This window comes from Balaenoptera borealis, assembly GCF_965194805.1.
Source record: "Balaenoptera borealis genome assembly, chromosome: 7".
Lineage (NCBI taxonomy): Eukaryota > Metazoa > Chordata > Mammalia > Artiodactyla > Balaenopteridae > Balaenoptera > Balaenoptera borealis.
Window position 1 is genome coordinate 111616511 of NC_138864.1, and position 25248 is coordinate 111641758.

Here is a 25248-nt window from a genome sequence, read left to right on the forward strand (position 1 = left end):
ACTCTTATTATTTATATGATTAGCAAATAAATTATCCCATTCTCTTTATTGTTTTTTCACTTTTTCAATAATGTCCTTTGATGCACAAAGTTTTTTAAATTTGATGAGATCCAATTTATCTATTTTTTCTTTTATTTCTTATGCTTTTGGTGTCATACCCCAAATCTGTAGCCAAATCTAAGGTCATGAAGATTTATACCCATGTTTTCTTCTAACAGTTTTATGGATTTAACTCTTGTACTTAGATTGTTGATCTATTTTATTTTTTTGTACATGGTGTGAGGTAGAGGTCCAACTTCAATCTTTTTGCATGTGGATATCAAATTGCTTCAGTACCATTTGTTGAAGAGATTTTTATTCTTTCCCCACTGAATGATCTTGGTACCTCTGTCTAAAATTAATTGGCCATAGATGTATGGGTTTTAGTAAGGACCCTCAATTCTATTCCATTGGCCTATCTGTCTATATTTATGCCAATAACACAGCTTTGATTACTGTAGCTTTGTAATAAGTCTTGAAATTGGGAAATGTGAGTCCTCCAACTCTATTCTTCTCTTTCAGTACTACTTTGGCTATTTGGGACCCTTTAAATTCCATATAAATTTAAGAAGTGGATTTTCTATTTTTGCAAAAATGGTCATTAAAATTTTGATACAGATTGCATTGAATCTGTAGAATGCTTTGGGTAATTCTGCCATCTTAACAATATTAAGTCATTTATCAATGAACACAGAACATGTCTTTTCATTTATTTAGGTATTCTTTAATTTTTTCAACAATGTTTTGTAGTTCTTGGTAGGCAAGTCTTTAACTTCTCTGGTTTAATTTGTTCCTAGGTACTTCATTCTTTTGATGCTATAGTAAATGAAATTGTTTTCTTAGTTTTCTTTACAAATTGTTCATTGCTGGTGTATAGAAACATGACTAATTTTTTAGTGTTGATCTTGTACCTTGCCACTTTGCTTCATCTATTAGATCTGGTAGTTTTTTTGTGGATTCTTTAGGGTTTACTGTGTATTGGATCGTGTTACTAGCCAAGAGTTACTGTACGAACCCTTGCTGTTTTTCTAAAACCAAACCAACACCTATGTAAATAGTCCTTTTTATTGAACTCTCCTCAAATTACAAATTTCCTTTGGGGACTGAAACTGATACAAGCTGTCAATCAGGATTCAATGGATAAAATAGAAATAGTTCTGAATATTTTAAAAGAGAGAAATTTAATGGAAAGAATTGGTTACATGGATATTGGAAGACCTGAGAGGCCAAATAAGTAAGAGTAAAGGAACCCAGAAATCAGCAACACATGGAAGCCACTACCATTCCTATGATGGAGGGACAAAAAATACTGTGCTATCAGATCCTGGAGGCTGGAGTGTCCTGGAAGAAGCTAGAAGCTAGTTCAAAGGGAACTGGAGCCATAGGAGAGACTCGTTGCTGCCTGGAGATGCAGCCTGAGACAGGAGAAAATATCCCTCCCTCCCTTTTCCCTCCTCCAACTCTCCAAGCTTGTGAGTTGATTGAATCTGACCAGAAGCCAGCTAACATAGGAGTCTGAGAAAAGCAGCATGCAGGAGAAAGCAGAGTTGAGCATGGGTGTGATCAGAGAACATGCACCTCACACCACACAAAGAAGACCCTTCTAAATAAGGTGATATTTCACTAGAGACTTTAAAGAAGTAAAGAAGCAAACCATGCAGATATTTGGAATAAAGATGTTCCAGGTTGCAGGAGAAAAAGTGCAAAGGCCCTAGGAAGAGCATGTTTAGGGGCACAGGCAACGAATGATCCTACAACAGAAACAGCACGGGAGTGGCAGGAGATGAGATCAGAGGGAAAGACAGGCAGCAGACCATATAGGGCTTTATATGCCATACGATGGGCTTTGGCTTTTGCTCTGAGATGGAGTCATTGGCAAGTTTTGAGCAGAGGAGTGACATGATCTGACTATGGTTTAAGAGGATCCTTGTGGCTGCTGTGAGGAAAAGAAACTTTAATGGGGCGAGAGACCAAGAGAAAAAACGGTTTAGAAATTATCTCAATAATCGAGGCAAGGTAGCTTGGGTGAGGGCCAACAGGTAGAGGAGAGGTAAGATTTGCATCTATGTTGAAGATGGAGCCTACAGACGTCGTTGTTGGGTTATACGTGCATGTGAAAGAAGGACTGGCATCAAACTGACCTCAGCTTGAGGAGTGCAGGTTTGGAGGGGAAACCAGGAGCTCACTTAGGGACATATGAAGTGTGACACGGCTATTAGACACCCACACACAGCTGTGGGGGAAGGCTATTGAACAGTGATTCTGGAAGCTGGGAGATGTTTGGACCGGAGATGTAAGTGTGGTGGTCACGGGCATATAAACAGTACGTGTCTTAGTTTGGGCTCCCCTAGAAGCAGACCTTGACAAGAATTTGAGTGCAAGTAGTTTGTGAGGAGAGTTCAAGAATTACCAGTAGAGAAGAGAAGTGAGACAGGAAAAGGAAGAGAATCAATAAAATGTGCGTTACGAAAGAAGTTACCTCCGTTGGCAACTGAAATTTGTCCCATTGTGGAATTCTGGGAGAGAGTGTAGAACAGGCTTCCAAGGAATGTAATACGGGCGGGTCAGGCTCACGGCTGTTAGCGAGCGATGTTAGCAGTCCCGCTCAGCCATTGGTCGGCATCGCAGGGGGCCCCTCTCCCAAACGAGCGACCGTTAGGGAGCAACTGTTACCGAGCGACCGTTAGCAAGCGACCATTAGCAGTCCCGCTCAGCCATTGGTCGGCATCCCGGTGGCCCCGCCCCCCTTCCTCTGTATAAAAGGAGCCCGAATTCGGACTGAGAGAATACGGTATTTTTGAGACATTAGTCTGCCATCTTCTTGGCTTTCTGACTAAAGTCGTTATTCCTTGCCCCAACAATTCGTCTCCCAATTTATTGGCCTGTTGTGCAGCGAGCAGAGCGAGCTTGGGCTCCGTGACAGGTATCCTAACTGAGGGATTGGAAAGCTAGGTTAATTATCCACCAAACTACCGTCCATCTTGGGTTGAGGGCTGCTCTGGGGGCATTAACTCTCCAGCACTTCCAGCTTCCTCACAGGAGAGCCCCTCGCCCCGGGGGCCATTAACCCCTCCCCTAACCCAGGGAGACTCAGAAGAAAGGTTGCCAGCAAGCAGACTTCTGTGTGTACTGGCGAGTCTTGAAGGGATACAGGTGGGGAGGCCACAGCATGAAATGATCTAGCATCACCCCAAAAGCGAGTGAGGTTAGAGAGAAAAGCTGTCCAAAGCTCTATAGCATTCCAACATTTAGAGGTCAAGGAAATGAGAAGAAACCAGCAAAGGAGACTGAGGAGAGGCTGGTGAAAAAGAGAGTGGAGTCCTGGAAGGCAAGTTTAAAAAGTGCTCCTAGCAGGAGGAAGAGAGTGACTGTGTCACGTGCTGCAGAAGGGCCAACTAAGGTGAGGACTGAGGACTGATGGTTGGATTTAGCAATTTGCAGACCACGGTGACCTTGGCAGGATCAATTTTGGAGGTGTGCTTCAGGATAGGGAGTGAGTTCCTAAGAGAAGAGAAATCGGCGACAGCCTGTACAGACAACTTTTTCAAACAGTTTTGTTGTGGAGAAACTGAACAGTGGCTGGAGGGAGATGTGGGGCTCAAAGAGAGGGGTGTGTGTGTGTGTGTGTGTGTGTGTGAGAGAGAGAGAGAGAGAGAGAGAGAGTCTGCGTGTGTGTGTGTGTGTGTGTGTGTGTGTGTGTGTGTGTAAAATGGGAAATGTTGCAGCACATTTGCATGTTGATGGGACTGATCCAGTCAAGAGGGAAAAACTGATGAGGCAGGAAAAAGAGGGAAAACTACAGAAGTGATATCCTTAGTAAATGAGAGGGAATGGGATCAGTGCACAACTGGAGGGGGCTTCCTTAGGAGCACACGTTCATCGAGGGTAAAAGAGAGAAGGCAGAAGCTATGGCCACGTAGAGAGTGGGGGAGTGTGTAGAGATTCTCTTCTGAATTGCAATATTTTTCACAGAAGCAACGAAGTCAGCTGGTATTTGAGAACTGAGGAGGAAGAGTTGTTGGAGGATTGAGGAGAGAGAAGAAGGTATGGGATAGTCATTCAGGATTGGGAATAGATGAGAGAAATGGAGAGAGATGGCCAAGTAGCACCAAAGGTCCACTTGAGCTTAGTGATCATAATTTAAAGTGAGAGCAGTCAGCAAGGTTGGGTCTTTCTCCAGCCATGTTCAGCTGTTGCATGCAGGCATGGAGTAGGGGAAATTAGATTTGACCAAGGTTGAGCAGGCTTTATTTATGACCCCCAACCTGTGATTTTGCTCCAGGAAATTATATAGTAATTAGCTAAGAAATAAAACTTTCTTGGCAAAGTCATCCTGAATTCCAAGATTCTTGGGAATATGCTATAAGCAAAGAGAGAAAAGTGATTTGTGGGAAAGTAAGGTAGAAGTAGCTTTACTCAATCCATTTTGAAAGTGTTGCTCTACAAAAACTGATCTGGGATTTTGCAGGAAGCAATTGGCTAACCCTTCTACCCTCACTAAATATTGTGAACTAGCCTTCCTCGCTGAGCCTCTTGGCTCTGGTGGACCCTGCAGCTGCCTACTAGCTAAGGGATCAGAAGCCAACATTTCATTTAACTGTTAGTATTATAAATAATCTGTTCCCATTCACAAGAGGATGAACATATGACAACCACAGAGATTGTAAAAAGCAAAAAAGGTGTGTTTAAAGTAGCCCCACCTTTCTCTAGTAAAATTTTTTACTCTGGTCCTTTTGCAGGTAGAGCTCACATCTTTGATGAGCCTCTGGTCAAAGATTCTAGTAAGAAAACTCTGGATAATCTGGACCTTTGTTTTACTCCTCGCCAATGGGAGTTACGGTACTGTGTCTTTCCATCCCAGTATCCAGTTTCTGGACAAGGTCTAACAGCCCAGCTACAAGTGCTCAGAAGCCACCGGATGTGGGCAATGAAAGGGGGGACATAGTGAGTTGAATACTGTTCCCCCAAAAGGTATGTCCAAGTTCTAATTCCTGGAACCTGTGAATATGACCTTGCTTGAAAGTAGGATCTTTGCAGATGTAATTAAGAATCTTGGGATGAGATCATCCAGGATTTAGGATGGGCCCCAAATCTAATGACTAGTATCCATATAAAGAGAGGGGAGAGGGAGCTTTAAGACACAGAGACACAGGGAAGGAGGTATTTTGAAGATGGAGGCAGAGGCTGGAGTGCTGCATCTATAAGGGCCAAGGATTGCTGGTAATTACCCGAAGCTAGGGGAGAGGCATGGAACAGATTCTCCCTCAGTGTCTTCAGAAGGAACCAATCCTGCTGACACCTTGATTTCAGACTTCTGGCTTCCTGAACTGTGAGAGAATAAATTTCTGTTGTTTTAAGCCACGCCTGTGGTAACTTGTTATGGTAGCCCTAGGAAAACAATACAGGGAGTGAACTCATAGTAAAGTGAAGAATACATGGTCAGGAAAACCACAAGGAAGCATTCCTGGGACCATGGAAGGAGGCTGGGACCACCTGAAGTTCTTAAAACCTTGTGGCATTTCCCTTAGATTCCTTCTAGAAGAGTATGGCTCCTCCTCCAGAAATCATGTTTCCGGATAGTCTGGAAAACCTGCAGTTATTTTGAGTCCATTGTCCCATTTCCATGAAAGTGTTTGCAAATATTTTGCTCCTCAGGAAGTCTTACCCTTATGATTTAATCAGCCTGATTCTGCAGTCCTGAAATTTCTGCTTGCAGCAGGACTGACCTGGGAAGACCATCCTTGAGGAGGGCAGCCTCCCAGACACTTGTCTCTCCCTGGATTCCTGACTTGTGTCATCTGGAATGAAAAGAAATAACAGCCAGCACTGCACTTTGATGTACTGGTGCTTTTATTCATTCTCTTCTCTGCCTTAAGTGCTCCTACTCCACTTAGGGAGACCCTGCTCACCCTTTGAGACTTGCCCAAATGCCTTCTGCTCTGTGAAGGCCACCCTGGAACCACAGAATTGTTTTCTTCAACATTCCCACAGAACTTGTGCACTTCTGTTGAAGGACTTATTAAATTTTATTATAGCTTATTATGTATTTGTCTTACCTGAAACACTCCAGAGGAAGTATTATTCATGTCTGAATCACCAGCACTTAGTCTAGAAGCTAGCTCAATAGATGTTTTTGGTATAAACTAAAGAAAGCAGTATCTTAGAAAACCTACAGTAACCAAACTCAAGAGTTTCTTGAAAACATACAACTGCTCTTATTTAACGTCATCTATTTTGGATTTCAAGCCATTGGAATTTGGCAAGGAACAAAGTAACATAGAAATTAGTGTGTCCTCTATGAGTAAAGAGTTCAGTAAGTGTTTGCTGATTTGCTGTTATGGTCAGAGGAGAACTTCTCTCCAGGAGATGAAAAGGGCAATGTCACCCCCAGCACTGCAAGCTTCTTGAACACGAGGGAGGGAGAGTCTTCCTATTTTGGATTAAAATTTAGCAAAGGCTTTCCAGAATTAGCCACCGAAGAAGCACTCTGAGCCATCTTTCCTTTATCTGGTCACTGAAGAAAGCTAAAATGTTTACCACAGATGGTGTTCAAAGTGATGTTATCACTCTATGGTCTATCCAAATGCCTCCTCCCATCATATCTGGTTTGGAGTTTTACCTGGAGTTTTATATATTTGAAAATATTCAGAATGAATCCTCAGTTGCAAAAGAAAAATGGGCTGTGCTCTAACTTATATGTGAATATGCTCCATAGAAAAGATGAAAACATCCAAGTGAACAGAAGCTGAGGGCATAAATAAAAGAGGAAGGTTTGGATAGGTAAGTATGTGTGTTCCCATGGGAACATACAGCTGCTGCCAACAAAAACCATGGGAAAAGGCTACAGACTCTTCCTATGATTCAGGCTAAAAACAAGTTTGTAAAGAAGTTAAAATACATGTGAATCATTTCCTTTTTCATCCACCACAATCATTACTATCAAGTCAAAAGCTGTCCTAGCATCATACGGAAAACCAGCCTGTTGTGACAACTGGAGATGTTTGCACTAAATAATCTCCCCACCAAGAAATCCAACAGCTTCTAATATCCACCACATAACATCGAAATGGCCTTCACCTATTAAGACCCTCACGATCTGGCAGTACAATCTCTAACCCACTTAATTCATGACTGCTTCTCCATTTTGATCAAGATGGTCTCCTCACTACCCCCTACAGACTACCCCATGTATCATGTTTATTCATAACTCCAAACTTTACTCATACTGTCTCCCAGTGCATTTTCCTTTTTCTTTATTCAAACCAACTTATTCAAGTCCAGTCCCAGTATCATCTGAACTACATGGTTTGTCATGACTGCAAACTATATTGGTATCTCTCTACTCTGAATTTCTATACTGTCTCTCGACAGCTAGAATCCCAAGCTAATGTTTCTTGTGAAATTAACTTATCATTTATAAACACTCATTGGCTTCACACACTGTGCTGGGAGCATAACGGAGATTTCTTGCAGATCTTCTAGCTGTTTTCTTTGCTGGGCTCAGCATTTTAAACAATTCTTTCCTTCCCAAAGATGACCAAGATAACTAAGGACTTTTTGCTCCTTTTCAATACTATGCAAGGGAAGCACTTTTCCCCCTCTCCTTGGGCTAAGAAAGATTAGTGGATACTAAACTGGTGAGAGCTGTTAGAATCTTCAACTTTAACCCCTTCCAAATTGAATAAACCTCAGTTAAAGTACAAATTAGTCACTAATTAAGGAAAGCCTGTGTAGATAAGAAAGTATTCATTTTGGATCCTTTGACCTCTTTTTGGCTATCCAGATTGTGGAATCACAAACAGGGATATTCAGTGGGATGTGCTGATTCTCAGCCCAGGATTCAGAATGAGAGTAATTCTTTTGGGATCTGAACCTTGCAAGAAAAAAAAAATGGACAAGGCTAGATTCAGGTCTCAAGTCTGGCAATCCCAGTTTAGTCATGAACAGATAATGGAACCTCCATAACAATAACATTTGCTTAATATTTGAAACCTCCAAATGCCTCTATTTCTAGGGCAATATCATCTCTGTAATAAGAAACTTTCTAGATGCCAAGAAATTTAGCCTATTTTAAAAAGTCACTCTAGTTCACCCGTGATGAATGAGAGGAAAACTGAAACCAAAATTCTCCTCACTTTAACTGAACAAATTGTAGCCTGCCTTTGAGTGACTTTCCTGTAGTTTACCTGCTGTGGTAGATTATTGTCAAAAATATTTACACCTTCTCCCTTTCACCCCTTGACTCTGGGCTTGGCCATGTGACTTGCTTTGGCAGATGTGACATAAACAGGGGCTTGAAATGTGCTTGAGTGGTTGGGCTTGCCTCTTGTACCTCTGTCTTCACCATGAGAAGAGCATGTCTTAATTAGTCATCCATCTAAGGAGGGTGAAGAGCCACTGCCCAGCTGACCTGCAGCTTTGTGAGATTAAACGATTATTATTCTAAGGTACTGAGCTTTGGGGTGGTTTGTTACACAGAATTTGGGGGGCCATAGCTAACTGATATATATACCAATAGCTAAATAAATGACCAGATTTTCCCCAATTCTGTTTCAGTTCCCAGAAAATACCATTCTTGACCCTAAAAGATGCAAGTATATTTTTCTATGAGCTTCTAGATCAAATGGCACAGTGTGCTGCAGACAAACACGTCTATTTTTCTTTTTTTTTTTTCTACATTTCTGACATCGTTTCCCTCTGAGCATTGGGAGTGCTCAGAGGGAAATGTGATGTCCCTATTTGCACAGGTACTTACTTGATTCCAGGCTCAGAGAAATGATTGCGATCCCTAAATCTGTCACTGTGTCATGGACTGCTGAAAACTTGAAGGTCGGAGGCTATGTTAGCCAGGGGCTCAGCAAGAAATAGAGAGCATACCCAACTTTACTGTGTAGAGGCTTTTCAATAAAGGAACTACTTATAGAGATATAGGCAGAGTTAGAGGAGCCAGCGAGGGATGTTGAGACTCCCCCAGAGACTAGGGACAGAGGGGGCTGTTGTAATCCCCGGCCTGAACAGCAGGGGGAGTCAACCCTATTTCCAGAGCCTGGTTGACAGCTGGAGTCAAGAGGGGACTGCCCAACCACAGCTGTAGTTCTGGTGATGAGGCCACTGATAGAACCACACTGAGGCAGTGAGTGAGTGGGAGGGAATAAACACCCTGGCATCTCTCTCCTCCTACAATCTGGTCTACTGTTGGTGCCTCCCACTGGTCAGAGGATGACACAGTTCACATAGGCCAGCCTCCCAGTACAAAGAACAGAGCAGAGAAGAACAGAGAATGGATCTGGGGAGGCTCAAACAATAACCAGAATAGATGTTTATTAACGCCTGCCCCAGTTTCCTCTGGAAAGAAGACATGGGTGGGGAAGGGAGGACGAGAAAGGTGTTATGTTTACAAGGATACTGGTTACAGAAAGCGTACAAAGTCCTTCATTGTGAATTGATGAGCAAAGAGATGGAGAATGAGAAAATCTGGGACTGGACCAGTAGGTATCCTTGCACTGCACTATGTTGACTCAAGGATTTCTTTGAAAGTATTATGACACAAACCTGTGGCACTAGGAGTTTTTTTCTTCTTCTTCTTCATATAAACCATAGAGTATATGTAATTCAATTAAACATGAAATTAGAATAAGGTTCAGTCCTTATCAGGTAGCAATTACACTGTTAAAAAAAAAACAGTGAAATTAATATTAAATTACCTGGAAGACAAATATTCGAAGCAGGCTACGGAACTAAGCTTCAGGCCTGAATCTCTGGATTTGGGATTGGGATTGAAGAAGAAATATTTTAATGGCTGGGGAGTAAAATTTATCTTGGTGCTAGAAGATTTCTAGCATCTTGGGCTATGGGACCCTGATGTTGTCTCAATTTTGTGATACTCTTACGATTCTTGACCTATAAAAATATTAAGTGGAGCTGTTTACCAAACTTAACTCATGGCACATCCATAAACCTAAACTTGCCAGAATATTTTAGTTGTCGTTGTGTTCATGTTTTTGAAGGAAGAGAGCGTGGAGGGCAAAGAATGCTGAGGACTCCTGGTCCACACATACATACATGCCTATACGTGCACCAGCGTCAGCCATCTCTCTTCCTTCAGCAAAGTTATCCTCGCTTTCCATTTTTGTTTCCAAAAATGGGCAAAGGTGAGTAAAACCAAAACATCAATACGTTAAGAATGTCTTTTATTATACACAGAAGTATCTTAATATGCTGAGAAATAATATACATTATACGAATTTGCTTTGAGAAAGCAAGTAGCTAACTATCCATCTGAACTCAAATATGTGGGACAGACTTCCTTGGTTTGGGGATTATTCCTTAAACTCGATCTTTACCTGAAAAGAATTCTCTAACAATAATACTGAAGGGATAACACCAGGTAAACTCGAAGCGAATTCTAGGTCTTTAGTATTGCTGGATGTGAAGTGAAGCATTTAAACTGTTAGAAGATTTATTAACAGTATGTTCATTATTTATTTATTTATTTGGCTATGTTGGGTCTTCGTTGCTGCGCGTGGGCTTTCTCTAGTTGCGGCGAGCGGGGGCTACTCTTTCATTGCGGTGCGTGGGCTTCTCATTGCAGTGGCTTCTCTTGCTGCAGAGCACGGGCTCTAGGGCACGCGGGCTTCAGTAGTTATGGCTCGCGGGCTCTAGAGCGCAGGCTCAGTAGTTGTGGCGCACGGGCTTAGTTGCTCCGTGGCATTTGGAATCTTCCCGGACCAGGGCTCGAACCCGTGTCTCCTGAATTGGCAGGCAGATTCTTAATCACTGCGTCACCAGGGAAGTCCCAATATGTTCATTCTAATATTATTTTATTAGTTTGCTTGATATTAAACTAGCCTAGAATAGGTTTCTCCAGAACAGACCCTGAGACTAGGATTGAGGCTAGTTTATTTGGAAGATGATCTCCAGAAGCATTGGTAGGGGAGGGGGCAGTGAGCCAGGGAAGGGAAGGTAGCCAGAGGAGGATGCATTCACAAGTATGTTACTACCATGGGGAACTGGGGCTCCTTTCTATTGTGCAACCCTGGGAGGTGGTGGAGAGCACACCTGAGAATTATCCCACCTCAAGGATGAGAAAGATGGAGAATTTAGCTACTAACTCCCATCTGTCATGGGAGCAGTTCCCAAGGATGTTAACTCCCTGGCACTTCCAGTCAGCCTGGCACCCAGCATGCTCGTGTGGTCAGAGAAGCTCTCAGGCTAAGGGATGCAGGTACTGGCAATAGAAAGCTATCAGTGTACAGGAATCAGTATCCTGTACAGTACAGGAATACTGAGTGCCAAGGGGATGTGAGTGGTGCCAAAAGTATCTACTTCAAAGGCATAACTGATTATAAACACACTATTTAAGCTTCCTGTTAATGGGAGGAAACCAAAAGGCCAGAGCAACCAAGGGTGGCAAGATAAGGAAAGCATAAACTGTAATCTTTGTGATAGCAGCCCTACTTTCTTCCCACACAGATCCTTGCATGCCTCTCCTCAACCCCCAGGCAGTCACTGAAGGTCAGGCTAAGAGAGGCTTGAGAAAATTTCTGCTTGTCTTCATAGAAGACATTGGAAACAGGTCAGAGGAGGAGCTTTACAGAGCACAGCCAGCAACACAATGCAGTGCCTTTCTCGTCAATGGGAACTTCGTGCCTATATTCCAAGAAAATAATATTTCTTTCTCATGCTGTAAATTTTTTATACATCTTTATTGGAGTATAATTGCTCTACAATGTTGTGTTAGTTTTTGCTGTACAACAAAGTGAATCAGCTATATGCATACATATATTCCCATATCCCCTCCCTCTTGAGCCTCCCTCCCACCCTCCCTATCCCAAAGGATATATTGGGATATATATCCCACCCCTCTAGGTCATCACAAAGCACCAAGCTGGAGGAATCAGGCTCCTTGACTTCAGACTATACTACAAAGCTACAGAAATCAAGACAGTATGGTACTGGCACAAAAACAGAAACACAGATCAATGGAACAGCATAGCAAGCCCAGAGATAGACCCACGCACATACGGTCACCTTATTTTTGATAAAGGAGGCAAGAATATACAATGGAGAAAAGACAGCCTCTTCAATAAGTGGTGCTGGGAAAACTGGACAGCTACATGTAAAAGAATGAAATTGGAACACTCCCTAACACCATACACAAAAATAAACTCAAAATGGATTAAAGACCTAAATGTAAGGCCAGACACTATAAAACTCTTAGAGGAAAACATAGGCAGAACACTCTATGACATAAATCACAGCAAAATCCTTTTTGACCCACCTCTTAGAGAAATGGAAATAAAAACAAAAATAAACAAATGGGACCTAATGAAACTTAAAAGATTTTGCACAGCAAAAGAAAACATAAACAAGACGAAAAGACAACCCTCAGAATGGGAGAAAATATTTGCAAATGAAGCAACTGACAAAGGATTAATCTCCAAATTTACAAGCAGCTCATGCAACTCAATATCAAAAAAACAAACAACCCGATCCAAAAATGGGCAGAAGACCTAAATAGACATTTCTCCAAAGAAGATACACAGATTGCCAACAAACACATGAAAGGATGCTCAACATCACTAATCATTAGAGAAATGCAAATCAAAACTACAATGAGGTATCACCTCACACCAGTCAGAATGGCCATCATCAAAAAATCTACAAACAGTAAATGCTGGAGAGGGTGTGGAGAAAAGGGAACCCTCTTGCACTGTTGGTGGGAATGTAAATTGATACAGCCACTATGGAGAACAGTATGGAGGTTCCTTAAAAAACTAAAAATAGAACTACCATATGATCCAGCAATCCCACTACTGGGCATATACCCTGAGAAAACCATTATTCAAAAAGAGTCATGTACCACAATGTTCACTGCACCTCTATTTACAATAGCCAGAACATGGAAGCAACCTAAGTGTCCATCGACAGATGAATGGATAAAGAAGATGTGGCCCATATATACAATGGAATATTACTCAGACATAAAAAGAAACGAAATTGAGTTATTTGTAGTGAGGTGGATGGACCTAGAGTCTGTCATACATGGTGAAGTAAGTCAGAAAGATAAAAACAAATACCGTATGCTAATGCATATATATGGAATCTAAAAAAAAAAAAAAAAGGTTCTGAAGAACCTAGGGGCAGGACAGGAATAAAGACGCAGATGTAGAGAATGGACTTGAGGACACAGGGATGGGTAAGGGTAAGCTGGGACGAAGTGAGAGAGTAGCATTGACATATACACACTACCAAATGTAAAATAGATAGCTAGTGGGAAGCAGCCACATAGCACAGGGAGATCATCTCGGTGCTTTGTGACCACCTAGAGGGGTGGGATAGGGAGGGTGGGAGGGAGACGCAAGAGGGAGGAGATATGGGGATATATGTATATGTATAGCTGATTCACTTTGTTATAAAGCAGAAACTAACACACCATTGTAAAGCAATTATACTCCAATAAAGATGTGAAAAAAATATGCTTAATATATCATCACTTCTCATCATTTTCTGTTTTAAAACAGATTACTGCCAATGCCATGGGTGGTTCATAGAGTTTACATTAAATTTCCTTAATCTCAATGCAATGCATTTGTGTGTATATGTGTAAGTGTGTGAAGTCAGGGGTTTCTGTAGACTTAGAGTGAATTACAGATTTCTTTTTTAGGAAAAAATTTACAGATAAGGGAGCTGAAACCAGCAGAAATGAAGTGACTTGTCCAAGGTAACAAGGTGTAAGACCGCCACTCAGACCTTCTGATTGCCTCAAATTGAAGTAGACTATTTGGCAATGTGCATGGATATGAAATGCTTTCCATTAGCTACATCCATACTGAATAACTCAAGATAACTTTATCTTGGCAATTCACTGAATACTATACAAATACACAACTGTTCAAAAGGTTCCCAGTGCACTAGTAGAAATATTTTGCCCCATGGAGATTCCAATACTGGAACAGGGTGATATCTTCAAAAGATTTTGAAAAATACTGCCAATTCACCACTTGCAGATGCTTGTGGATACAGTTATTAGAGTCAATATTGAACTGCTCAAGACCCTTTCTTCTCTTTATTTTCTCTTCTTACCCATATCTTTACTTGGGTGTCACCACATGCTCTTTACACTAGTTTTTTCAAGTGGTGGGTTATAATCCATTTAGTGGGTCATGAAATCAACTTAAGTGGGACACAATCAGCATTTTAAAAAATGAAATTAATTAGATTAGAAAATATCAGCATATAACACAGCAAGCATTATTTTATGAAATTTTTGTTTCAGTCATATATGTATGTGTGTGCACTGGGTGGCAATTTTCTAACTGGATTACAGTCAAAAGCACTTGAAAGTCAATGGCTCTCACAGGGTCTCATAAGGACTTTAAAATGCTTTAACTGATTACCCCTTTCTCAACTCACATGTTGTGTTGGGTACTATTTTTATCTCATTTTTAGAGTAACACAAATAATCATTTATCACAATATACAATGTCTGGATTTACCCACGTTTGCTAATTACATCTGTGAACTTTTTTTACTACAGTGAAACTCACATAAAATTCACAGTTTTAGCCATTTTACAGTGTACAATTCAGTGGCATTTAGTACATTCACAATGATGTGCAACCATCATCACTATCTGGTTCCAGAACATTTTCACTACCCCAAAAGGAAAATCCATGCCAGTTAAGCAGTTACTCTCCATTCCTTCCTCTCCCCAGCCTCTGGCAACCAGTAACCTGCTGTCTCTATGGATTTGCCTACTCTGGACATTTCAAATGCAATCATACAATATGTGACCTTTTGTGTCTGCCTTCTTTCACTTAGCATGTGTTTGAGATTCATCCATTTTGCAGCAAGCATCAGTACTTAATTCCTTTTTTGTGAATAATGTTTTATTGTATGGATATACCAGATCTATTTATCCATCATCCATTGATGGACATTTGGGTTGTTTTTACCTTTTGGCTATTGTGAATAATGTTGTTATGAACATTTGTGTCCAATTATCTGTTTGAATAGCTGTCTTCAGTTTTGGGGGTTACATACCTAGGAATGGAATTGCTGGGTCATATGGTAATTCTTCGTTTAACTTTTTGAAGAACTACCATTTTTCCACAGTGGCTGCACCATTTAAAATTTCCACCAGCAATGTACAAGGGTTCCAATGTATCCACATCCTCACCAATACTTGTTTTTTTTTTTTAATTTTTATTGGAGTCTAGTTGATTTACAATGTTGTGTTAGTTTCAGGTGTACAACAAAGTGAATCAGTTATATATACATACATATATCCACCCTTTTAAAGATTCTTTTCCCATATAGGTCATTACAGAGTATTAAGTAGAGTTTCCTGTACTATACAGTAGGTCCTTATTAATTATCTATTTTATATATAGTAGTGTGTATATGTCAATCCCAATCTCCCAATTTATCCCTCCCCGCTTTCCCCCTGATAACCATAAGTTTGTTTTCTATATCTGTGATGTTTATTTATTCATTTACTTTTGGCTGCTTTGGGTCTTCGTTGCTGCATGCGGGCTTCTTCTAGTTGCAGCTAGCAGGGGCTACTCTGTGGTGCACGGGCTTCTAATCATGGTGGCTTCTCTTGTTGCAGAGCATGGACTCTAGGTGTGCAGACTTCAGCAGTTGCAGCACGCGGGCTCAGTAGTTGCGGCACGTGGGTCCTAGAGTGTGCGGGCTTCAGTAGTTGCGGTGCATGGGCTCAGTAGTTGCGGCGCACAGGCTCACTAGTTGCAGCATGCGGGCTCGAGGGCTCAGTAGCTGTGGCGCACGGGCTTAGTTGCTCCGCGGCATGTAGGATCTTCCTGGACCAGGGATCAAACCCGTGTCTCCTGCATTGGCAGGTGGATTCTTAACCACTGCGCCACCAGGGGAGTCCCTGTGATATTTATTTTTATTTAAAAAATAATCATAGCCATTCTACTGGGCATGAAGTGGTATCTCATTGCAGTTTTGATTTGCATTTCCCTAATGACTAATGATGCTGAAAATCTTTTCATGTGCTTGTTGGCCATTTGCACATCCTCTTTAGAAAAATATCTATTCAACTCATTTGCTCACTTTTTGATTGTCTTTTTGTTGTTGAGTTGTACAAGTTCTTTATAAATTCTGGATACTAGACACATCATTTATATAATTTTCAAATAATAGCTCCCACTCTGTGGTTGTCTTTTCACTTTCTTGATAATGTCCTTTGATGCACAAAATTTTTTAATTTTGATGAAGTCCAGTATATTTTCTCTTTTGTTGCTTGTGCGCTTGGTGTCATATCTAAGAAACCATTGCCAACTCCAAGATTATGAAGATTTACCCCTATGTTTTCTTCCAAAGGTGTTATGGTTTTAACTCTCACATTTAGGTCTTTGATCCATTTGAGTTAATTTTTGTATGTGGTGTAAGATAAGGGTCCAACTTCATTCTTTTGCATGTGGGTATCCTGAACTTGATTTTAGAATCATTTTTCTTCTTTCTAAAGTGCATTCTTTTAAAAGTTCCTTTAGGGAAGGTTTCTTGGAGGTAAATTCAATCTATGTCAGTCTGACTATGTCTTTGTTTCCCTTGTCCTTGAAAAAAAGTTTTGCTAAACCTACAAATCTAGGTTGATGGTTATTTTCTCTTCAGAACTTTGAAGCTATCATTCTACTGTGTTGTGGATTCCATAGCTGCTATTGAGAACCTGATATCTACTTGTTGTCCTTTGTAAATTATCTACCTTTTTCTTCTGCCTGTTTTTAAGATCTTCTCTGTCTTTGATATTCTTTGGTTTTACTAAAATATATCTGGGTATGACTTTCTTTTTATGCATCTATTCTGTCTTGGACTCTTATCTGTGGATTCATGTCCTTTCATCAGTTTTGGGAAATTCTCAGCCTTTGTGTCTTCAAATATTGCCTTTTTTTTTCTATTTTCTCCTTCTGGAACTCCAATTAGATGTGTTATATATTCTCATTATATCTTCCATGTAGCTGACCTCTCTTTCAAATTTACTGCCTTGTCTTTATGCATTATAGTCTGAGCATTTCCTTCAGATTTAATTCTCTCTTCACCTGCATATATTCTGCTGTTTACTTCATCCACTGAGTTATTAATTTCAATAATTATATTTTATTTATAAAGGTTCTAATTTATTTTTTTGAAATCTGCCATTTTTGAATTTTATTTAATTTATTTTTTTATACAGCAGGTTCTTATTAGTTATCCATTTTATACATGTTAGTGTATGTGTGTCAATCCCAATCTCTCAATTCAACCCACCACCATCCCCCCCGCCCCCCGCAACTTTCCCCCGTTGGTGTCCATACGTTTGTTCTCTACATCTGTGTCTCTATTTCTCCACTTTGCAGAAATCCCAAGGCTTAATTTTCTAATCCCAGTGCTGGTATTGACATTTTTCCCTCAAGGCAATCCTAGCCTTTTCATTTGTTTAAACTGCTCATCATTCCAAATTTAGTTGTTTTCATTTTCCATTTTTGGCACATGTGGATACCACTTATTTCTTGTATGTCAGTGATGTATTAAAACTATGCTTGAGGGCTTCCCTGGTGGCGCATTGGTTGAGAATCTGCCTGCCAATGCGGGGGACACGGGTTCGAGCCCTGGTCTGGGAATATCCCACATGCCGCAGAGCGGCTAGGCCCGTGAGCCACAACTACTGAGCCTGCGCGTCTGGAGCCTGTGCTCCGCAACAAGAGAGGCCGCGATAGTGAGAGGCCCGCGCACCGCGATGAAGAGTGGCCCCTGCTCGCCGCAACTGGAGAAAGCCCTCGCACAGAAACGAAGACCCAACACACCCAAAAATAAATAAATAAATAAATAAATAAATAAATAAATAAATAAAGGAGTTCCTTTAAAAAAAAAAAAAAAAAACTATGCTTGAAACTTATCCAGGTTCTAGTCATCTAGTAGTGGGAGAGTCATTCTGTCTAGTCCATCATAATCTCAGCTGTGAAAAGCATTAGAAAAATTTTAATCTATATCAGTTGAAGGTTGTAACTTGGGAAGAAAAAAGAAGTGAGAAACAAATAATAAGCCATGTAGATGTGCTGAATTACAGGATTTGGTTTCTTGGACCATGATTGCATCATGTGTCTTTTTCTGGGGGCTAGAAAGAGAGATAGCAGAACAGATGGAGAAAAGTTAGTTATAAATGGGGCTAAAATGGCTTGAACCAAATTCACCCTAAAGAGCAAAAAAGAAAAATGTCATCTTATAACTGACTACTTAAAATAAGTCACATTTTCATGAAATGATATGCTTCTTGAGAATAAAGACTGTATTTCTCCCATGCTACGCAGGGCCCCAACGTAGGATAAGTACTTATGTACTCTGTGGGATCCAAGACTGCTATGTTAAAAAGATCTTTAAAGGTTATGTAGTTTAACATCTTAAATTTACAGACAAATAACTTGGATAACAGTTTTAAGCAATTTATCCTGAGGTCACACAGCTAGTACAGCAGATCGTGGGGGTAGACCCCAAATCTCCTGACTCCAGGCCATGCTTGTGTATTATACCACACTGTATCATTGAATTGAGTCAATATGAATTGTTCAAGTGTGTGGCACTGCATACCAAAAAGAAGGGGGAAAATCCTCTCTTTGAACTAGTTGTTTTTCTTCTTTTCCTTTTACAGAACTGATGACTTCATACATAACCTTGTTTGCTGAAAGAAGCACATATTTTCTATGAATATAAATACTCTATTGTATATTTTAAAAAAATAGTTTGCACCGTAAGGCCAAATTTTTAAAAAAATTTTTTGGTAATAGTTCAACTCCTGATCTCAGTGGTTAAGGATACTGCCCAGGAGTAAGCAAGAAATAGAACTTCAGTTAGAGATCAGGAAAGAGCTGATTTGTGCATAAGAATCAAGGTGTCTCAGACAGAGACATAAATAGCAAAGAGGTGAAGAGGGAAAGAAAGAGCTGTACATGTGTGAGGCAGTCAGGCTGGGACCTAAAATTCTAAAAGATGGATATGCTTAGCTGATTTGGGGGAAGTTTTGAAGAGGTGAAGACTCAGTGTACACTGTCTTTGTCTATTTTCTACCTCCCTTCATGGTGAGACTGAGTAGAACTGAACTGGAGTTTCCTTAGCGATTCTTTAGTAAAAGGCTGCCACATGGTCGAGGGTTTGCTTTTAGCACTATGAACTCTCATTTGACCATTAGGTGCTCAGTTGTTTTACACAATACTAGGAATCCAAGAGAACATGTACAGGGCATCTTAATTTCCTTCCCCAGTAACACAAATGAGTTATGGAGGCAGGGTGGGGAGGATGTATAGGATAGATGCAGCTGCGCTGAGTTGAGCAAGGACCCATGAAGGACAGGTGTATGTATATATAGGTGAGGAGAGCTAGAGATGTAAGTAACATAATGACAACTCTGGATGTCCAAGAATAGACATAAGACTGTCCCACAGCTCACAGCCAGGATTTGTAACAGATCATCTAGAAAGAAACTACCCCTGTTTTACTACTTAAATAGTCCCATTGGGCCACTGATGGATATAGCAGGGAATGATAAAAGATGGGGCAGATACACACAGAGAGAGTGTGGTTAGAGTGGATATGGGGGGACTAGTCAGGAGGTAACTGCAGCCAAAGTGAAATGATACCAACTTGAATAACAAAAGGGTTATAAGTACAGTCAAAAAGATATCTGAATGTTCTAAGAGAACACTACATAAAATGTTGGTGCCGTAAACTTGAAAGAAATGGATGATTACATAGGAAACACAAATTACAAAAATTGACTTAAGAAGAAAAAGAAAACCTCAGTAGACTGGGTTGCACCAGGGGTGAGAGGTGGGATTGAAGGGGTAAAAAGTATGTAAAAATGTCTACCCTCTAAAAAGTTCCAAGCTAGAATGATTAATCAAAAGAATGCTATCAAACACTCAGGGGACTTCCCTGGTGGTCCAGTGGCTAAGACTTTGCACTTCCAATGCAGGGGGCCCTGGTTCTATCCCTGGTCAGGGAACTAGATCTCACATGCCTTAACTAAAAGATCCCACATGCCGCAACTAAGACCCGACACAGCCAAATAAATAAATTAATTTTTTTTTTTAAAAAGAAAAAACATTCAGAGTGCAAGTAATATCTGTGATATTCACATTATTCCAAAGCATCAGAAAAGAAGGCATTTTCCCAATTCATCTTACAAGGTTAGAATAACCTCGGGACCAAAATCTTGCCAAGAATCATTCAAAACTGTAGAACAGCCTCTTAAAAAATATAAACTAAAAATTATAAATAAAATATATAACAACTGATTCTAATGGCATATTTGTAAACCACAGTGCGCCCAAATATGCTTTACTTCAGAAATTAAAAGATAGTTAAATACTAGAATATCTATAAAGTGATCAACCAATGAATTTTATTAATAGAATAGAAGATTAAAAAAAGCAGAAGGTCAGGAACCAGTCATTATAGCAGAAATCAGAGGCTGAAGAAGCAGCCAGGGGGTCCAGTCAAAACAGGTGAAGAGGGTTATTCCAAGCAAACAGCAGGGACAGTGAGAAAACTAAAGTATACAGATTGAGTCTGTAAATTAGACATTTGGTGATCTTTCCTGTTGTTTTTTCTTTTTCCCTTAGGGGTCCTTCAACTACAACAGGAAGATCCTTCCTAGCACAAATAATTCAAGCTGTTTAGTATTCCCCATGAGGCTCCCATTGGTGTGCTACCAGTACAGCTGGAATTTTAAAAAAATTAGTAATATCTAATAAAATCACAGATTTCTTTGTGAAGTTGGCTGGTGATGAGAAGTCATATTAGCGCAGAGATTATACCCGTGAGATGTTAAGATCTCTAAGGAGAACTCAGTTTATCAACAGACATTTGGGTTAGATGTCGAGAGTGGGCTTTGGCTACAGGTGGCCCTGAGGAGGCAATCTGCCCTCATCACTCACTTGGTGACCTTGGGTCATTTACTTCAACTCTCGGAGTCTATATTCCCATCTGTAAAATGGAGATAATGTGACATATCTCTCAGGGTTGTTATGAGAATTAAATGAGATAATGAAAATGAAGAAGTTAGAACAAAGTCTGGCCCATAGTAAGGCATAGTAGCCCTTATCTTATATTGATTATTATTGTATTTGTTGAAAATGAGGCCAATCGCCAACCCCTTCATCACACGTGCTTTCTCCTCTGACCACCGGAGAGCACATCAACATTGCCCTTCCCAAGTGAGAAATGCCCTTAAGTTCTGCAGCCTGAGACCTCAGAAATGCTCGGGTTAAGCCACTCTTCGTGAATTTTGTCAGAAGAGCTAACCAACCTTCTTGAAAGGCATAAGAAAAATATGTTTTCCTCCTGATATGTTAGTTCAGCAAGGAGTGGGCAGGATATACGTTAGTGATTGAATATAAAATTATATATAAATATCGAGATACACTAGGTTTCTGGCATTAGGAAGCAAGGTAATTTGAGGTATTAACTCTTTTTCTTTTATATTTTAGAATACGTTATTACTTCTTTGAAGTACTATTCTATACATATTTCATTTTTTCCTCAAAATAACACTGTGAAGTACACAGGACAAAGTACATTTTACCTATTTAACTGGTGTGAAAATTGAGGCTCTGGAAAGTTTAGTGACTCATTCAAAGCCAAAAAGATATTTGGTGTCAGAATCTGAACTACCACCCAGATCTTAAGACATCATGTACAGGAATGCTCTTTTGTTTCTTTCTTTCCCTCCCTCTGTCCTTCCCTTTTTATTTCCTTCCCTCCCTTCTTTTCTTCTTTTCTCTTCTTTCCCTTCCCCCAGCTCCTCCCCCTCTTTCTTCATTATGCAATATTTCACATATACATATGTCTGATCTAAATAAAATGAATGCCCATTAACCCACCATTCAGCTTAAAAAATATGATACTACCAATACTTCTGAAGCCCCATGCATTCCACCCCCTACTGTAATCACTATCCTGGATTTTGTAGTTATCATTACCTTTTCTTTCCAGTTTTATCATCTTATCACTTATGCATCCCTACAAATATCTATATTGCTTTATTCTGCATATTGATGAACTTTCTGTAAATGGAATCATACTGTCTGTATTCTTTTTGGCTAATATGCATCTGAGATTCATTCCTGTTGATGTGTATAGCTGTAGCTCATTTTCACTGCTTTAGAATATTCCATTGTATGAATATACTGCACTTTATTCATCTGTTCTCCTCCTGATGGGCGTTTGGGTTGTTTTCAGTTATGTGTTATTCTAAACAAAACTGCATACAACTCCAGTTGCACATGTGCAAGAGTTCTTCCAGTGAAACTACTGACTCATGGAATGTTCCTACCTACGCTTTAGTGGCTAATGCCAAATTGTTTTCCAAACTGATTGTACCAATTCCCATAAGCGTATGAATTCCCATTAGTCCCCATTTTCATCAACCTGGAATTGTGAGAAATCTTAGCCCATTTCACACCTTGTGCTCAGATCTTGGATTCTAAACACCACTCTCTAATAAAAGGAACCAGAGTTCCTTGGGGAAATAGTTGATTCCAGGGCCAAGGCAGGTAATATATAAGATGAGCCTTGAACATCTTTTGCCAGAAAGTAAGAACATGCTCCAAAAACAAAACAAAACACAGGGGCAAAGTAACTCCTAAGTGCCAGAGCTGGAACAATTTGAGCAGCAAAACATATAATTATAGTATTAGATTATAATCCATAAATAAATGAGTCCACACTGATAAAAATAATAAATGAAATAAATAAATGGTAGAGATGGGACAACTCTTCCTTATGGTAGAACTTGAATTAATAAATGTAAAAGAAAAGAGAAAAATATAAAATCACCATGAAATACCACAATAATAACTGTTGTAGACAAATTGCATCAATAGATGATAAAATTAGTGGGTAAAAGTTTGAGGAGAAACAAAGTTTCATGACTTCAAAAGATCTCCCCCAACATACGTATTAATTACAAAGGGAAAGATGTAATTTTATGGTGGAGAAACTTGGCAGAAACCACGTTAACCAAGTGATCAGGGTTAATACCACCAATAATAAAACATATCAAAATCATGAACCCTGTGATACGATGCAGTGAAGAGAACACAATATTTCATGGTATTCTCACCTAAACTGCAGAACCTGAGTTCAATCGTGAAAAAACATTAGGCAAACTCAAACTGAGAGACATTTGGCAAAATCATCTACACTCTTCAAGAATATCAAGGTCATGAAGGACAAGGAAAGACTGAGGAGCTATTGCAGACCTCAGGGCACCAAGGATAACTAACAACTAAATGCAATGTGAGATCCTAGATAAGATCTTGGAATAGAAAAGGGACATTAGTGGGAGATTAGTGGCAAAATTTGTATAAGGTCTTCAGTTTAGCTAGTAGTACTGTACCAATGTTAATTTCCTGATTCTGACGACTGTAGTATGCTTATGTCAGATGTTAACATTAGGGGAAGCTGGGTGAAGGATACATGAAACTCTGTACTATTCCGGCAACTTTTCTATCAGTCTAAATTTAGTTCAACATAAATTTTTCACCAGTCCAAGGTTGTAAAATTGGTAACTAAGTATGGAAAGAAATAGGTGTCATAAAGGTAGGAAGTAGAATATCAGCTGTATGCCTGATAAAGTTGTTGGATAATGTAGGTCAAGTATGAGGCAACAATAAGCTTCTTAATACCATCCCCAGACCTAGACAGACTGACTATCCATCCAGACAGGCAGCACTAGACCCTGAGGTCTATCGGGCAAGGGCAGTGGCGTTACAGATAAGATCATTCATGCACTTTCTCTCTGAAACAAGCCAATTGCAGGAATCTGTGTTTCTGTTTCTAAAGCCAGTGTTCTTAAGAAAAAAACAACAGTTTGAGATATAATTTATATACCATAAAATTTACCCATTTTTAGCATATAATCCAAATGAGTTTCAACGAGTTTAATACAATTGTGCAACTATCACCACAATCCAGTTTTGGATTCTGGCTGGAAGTCTACTCATTTCTTAACATTGCTCAGACTTTACCTCTTCCATTATGTATCTATAATTCTCACATCCCTGCCAACTCTTCTCACCCCCAGCCCCTCCCCACACACACTTAAGAACTCCCCCTCCCCCATCCAAACAAAACACCCTGTGAGTCCTCACTGATTGCACTTGCACATGTATTTGTTGGACCGTGATTCATAGTTCATGAGTTGGTTTCTCTCTTACTGGGCCATGCTCCTTGAGGACAAAGATCATGTTTCATTTATCTCAATAACTCTTGCTCCTGGCAGAGCTTATGGTAGGCATTAATAATATTGTTAATTCTCTTCCTTCAAAATTTCAAAATTAGGAAGTTTAAGAACTTCTTAATACAATTTCTTAAATATTAGGCAACATTCAATGAATAATTGGTTACTTTTTGGATTGATTTGCTGGTTGGGACCAGACCTGTGCATTTCTGAAGGTTTTACTTATTTTCTCCTTCTTCCTTTTCCTTTTTTTGTTCTTCTTTCTCACCCATTTTAGAGAAGGTAGAGAAGCAACAAAGCATAAAGAAATGTATGTGTTAAGGCAAAGAGGAATATATATATATATATATATATGAAGCAACAGTTACCAGTTTTGGATAAAAAATGAAATATTTACCATAATATTTTGTTAAAAGTTGTTCTGTTATTAATATTTTGCCTAATATAACTGACTTTGAATCTGAGAACATAGGTTCTTTCCTAATGGTCCTAAAAATAATTTTAAACAGTAGGGAAGTTTTAGCAAGCTATAGATGCCTGGCCTTTATATAATTGCTTAAAGTTTCGAAGGTGAAGAAATGTAGGTCATTTGGCATTGCAGTTCTCTGCTTCAGCTGTCACTGAATAATCATGGATCACAACAACTGGAGTTTCAGCCCATCATCTCTCCAAGAACCATCAAGTGTTAGAGCCTCCGCCATTACTCGTAAGTCTAATAATAGTCTACAGAACACCACGTGTGAGAATAGCCTTTCTTGCTAATTTTTATATCCTGTGGCTACCAACAGGAGACTTACCTGTTCCTCTTATCTGACCTCACAGAGAGATGATGGCAGAGACTAGTTAGGAGACTCAACTGGCATAAAGAGATCGATACTCCAGTGGCCGTAAGTCACTGATGGTTACCAAACTGGTAACAAATTCTGTATTCTCATTATTCTTTACTTGAAAACTCACTAATAAGTGAA

At 39.8% G+C, this 25248-nt stretch overlaps 1 protein-coding gene across 4 annotated transcripts in view; it reads right to left on the minus strand.

Moving 5' to 3' along the window:
- Positions 1 to 25248, minus strand: part of LOC309631946 (uncharacterized protein) — a 122812-nt gene that overhangs the window by 91571 nt on the left and 5993 nt on the right. For 2 of the 4 annotated variants that reach the window (XR_014246656.1, XR_014246657.1), the window contains exons 2-3: positions 5705 to 5837; positions 5268 to 5366 (exon numbers count right to left, since the gene is read on the minus strand). The gene's annotated coding sequence lies outside the window, so the exon portion shown is untranslated. Of the gene's footprint in view, positions 1 to 5267; positions 5428 to 5704; positions 5838 to 25248 lie in introns of all 4 variants that reach the window. The other 2 variants (XM_082398877.1, XR_014246658.1) reach the window with 2 other exon arrangements.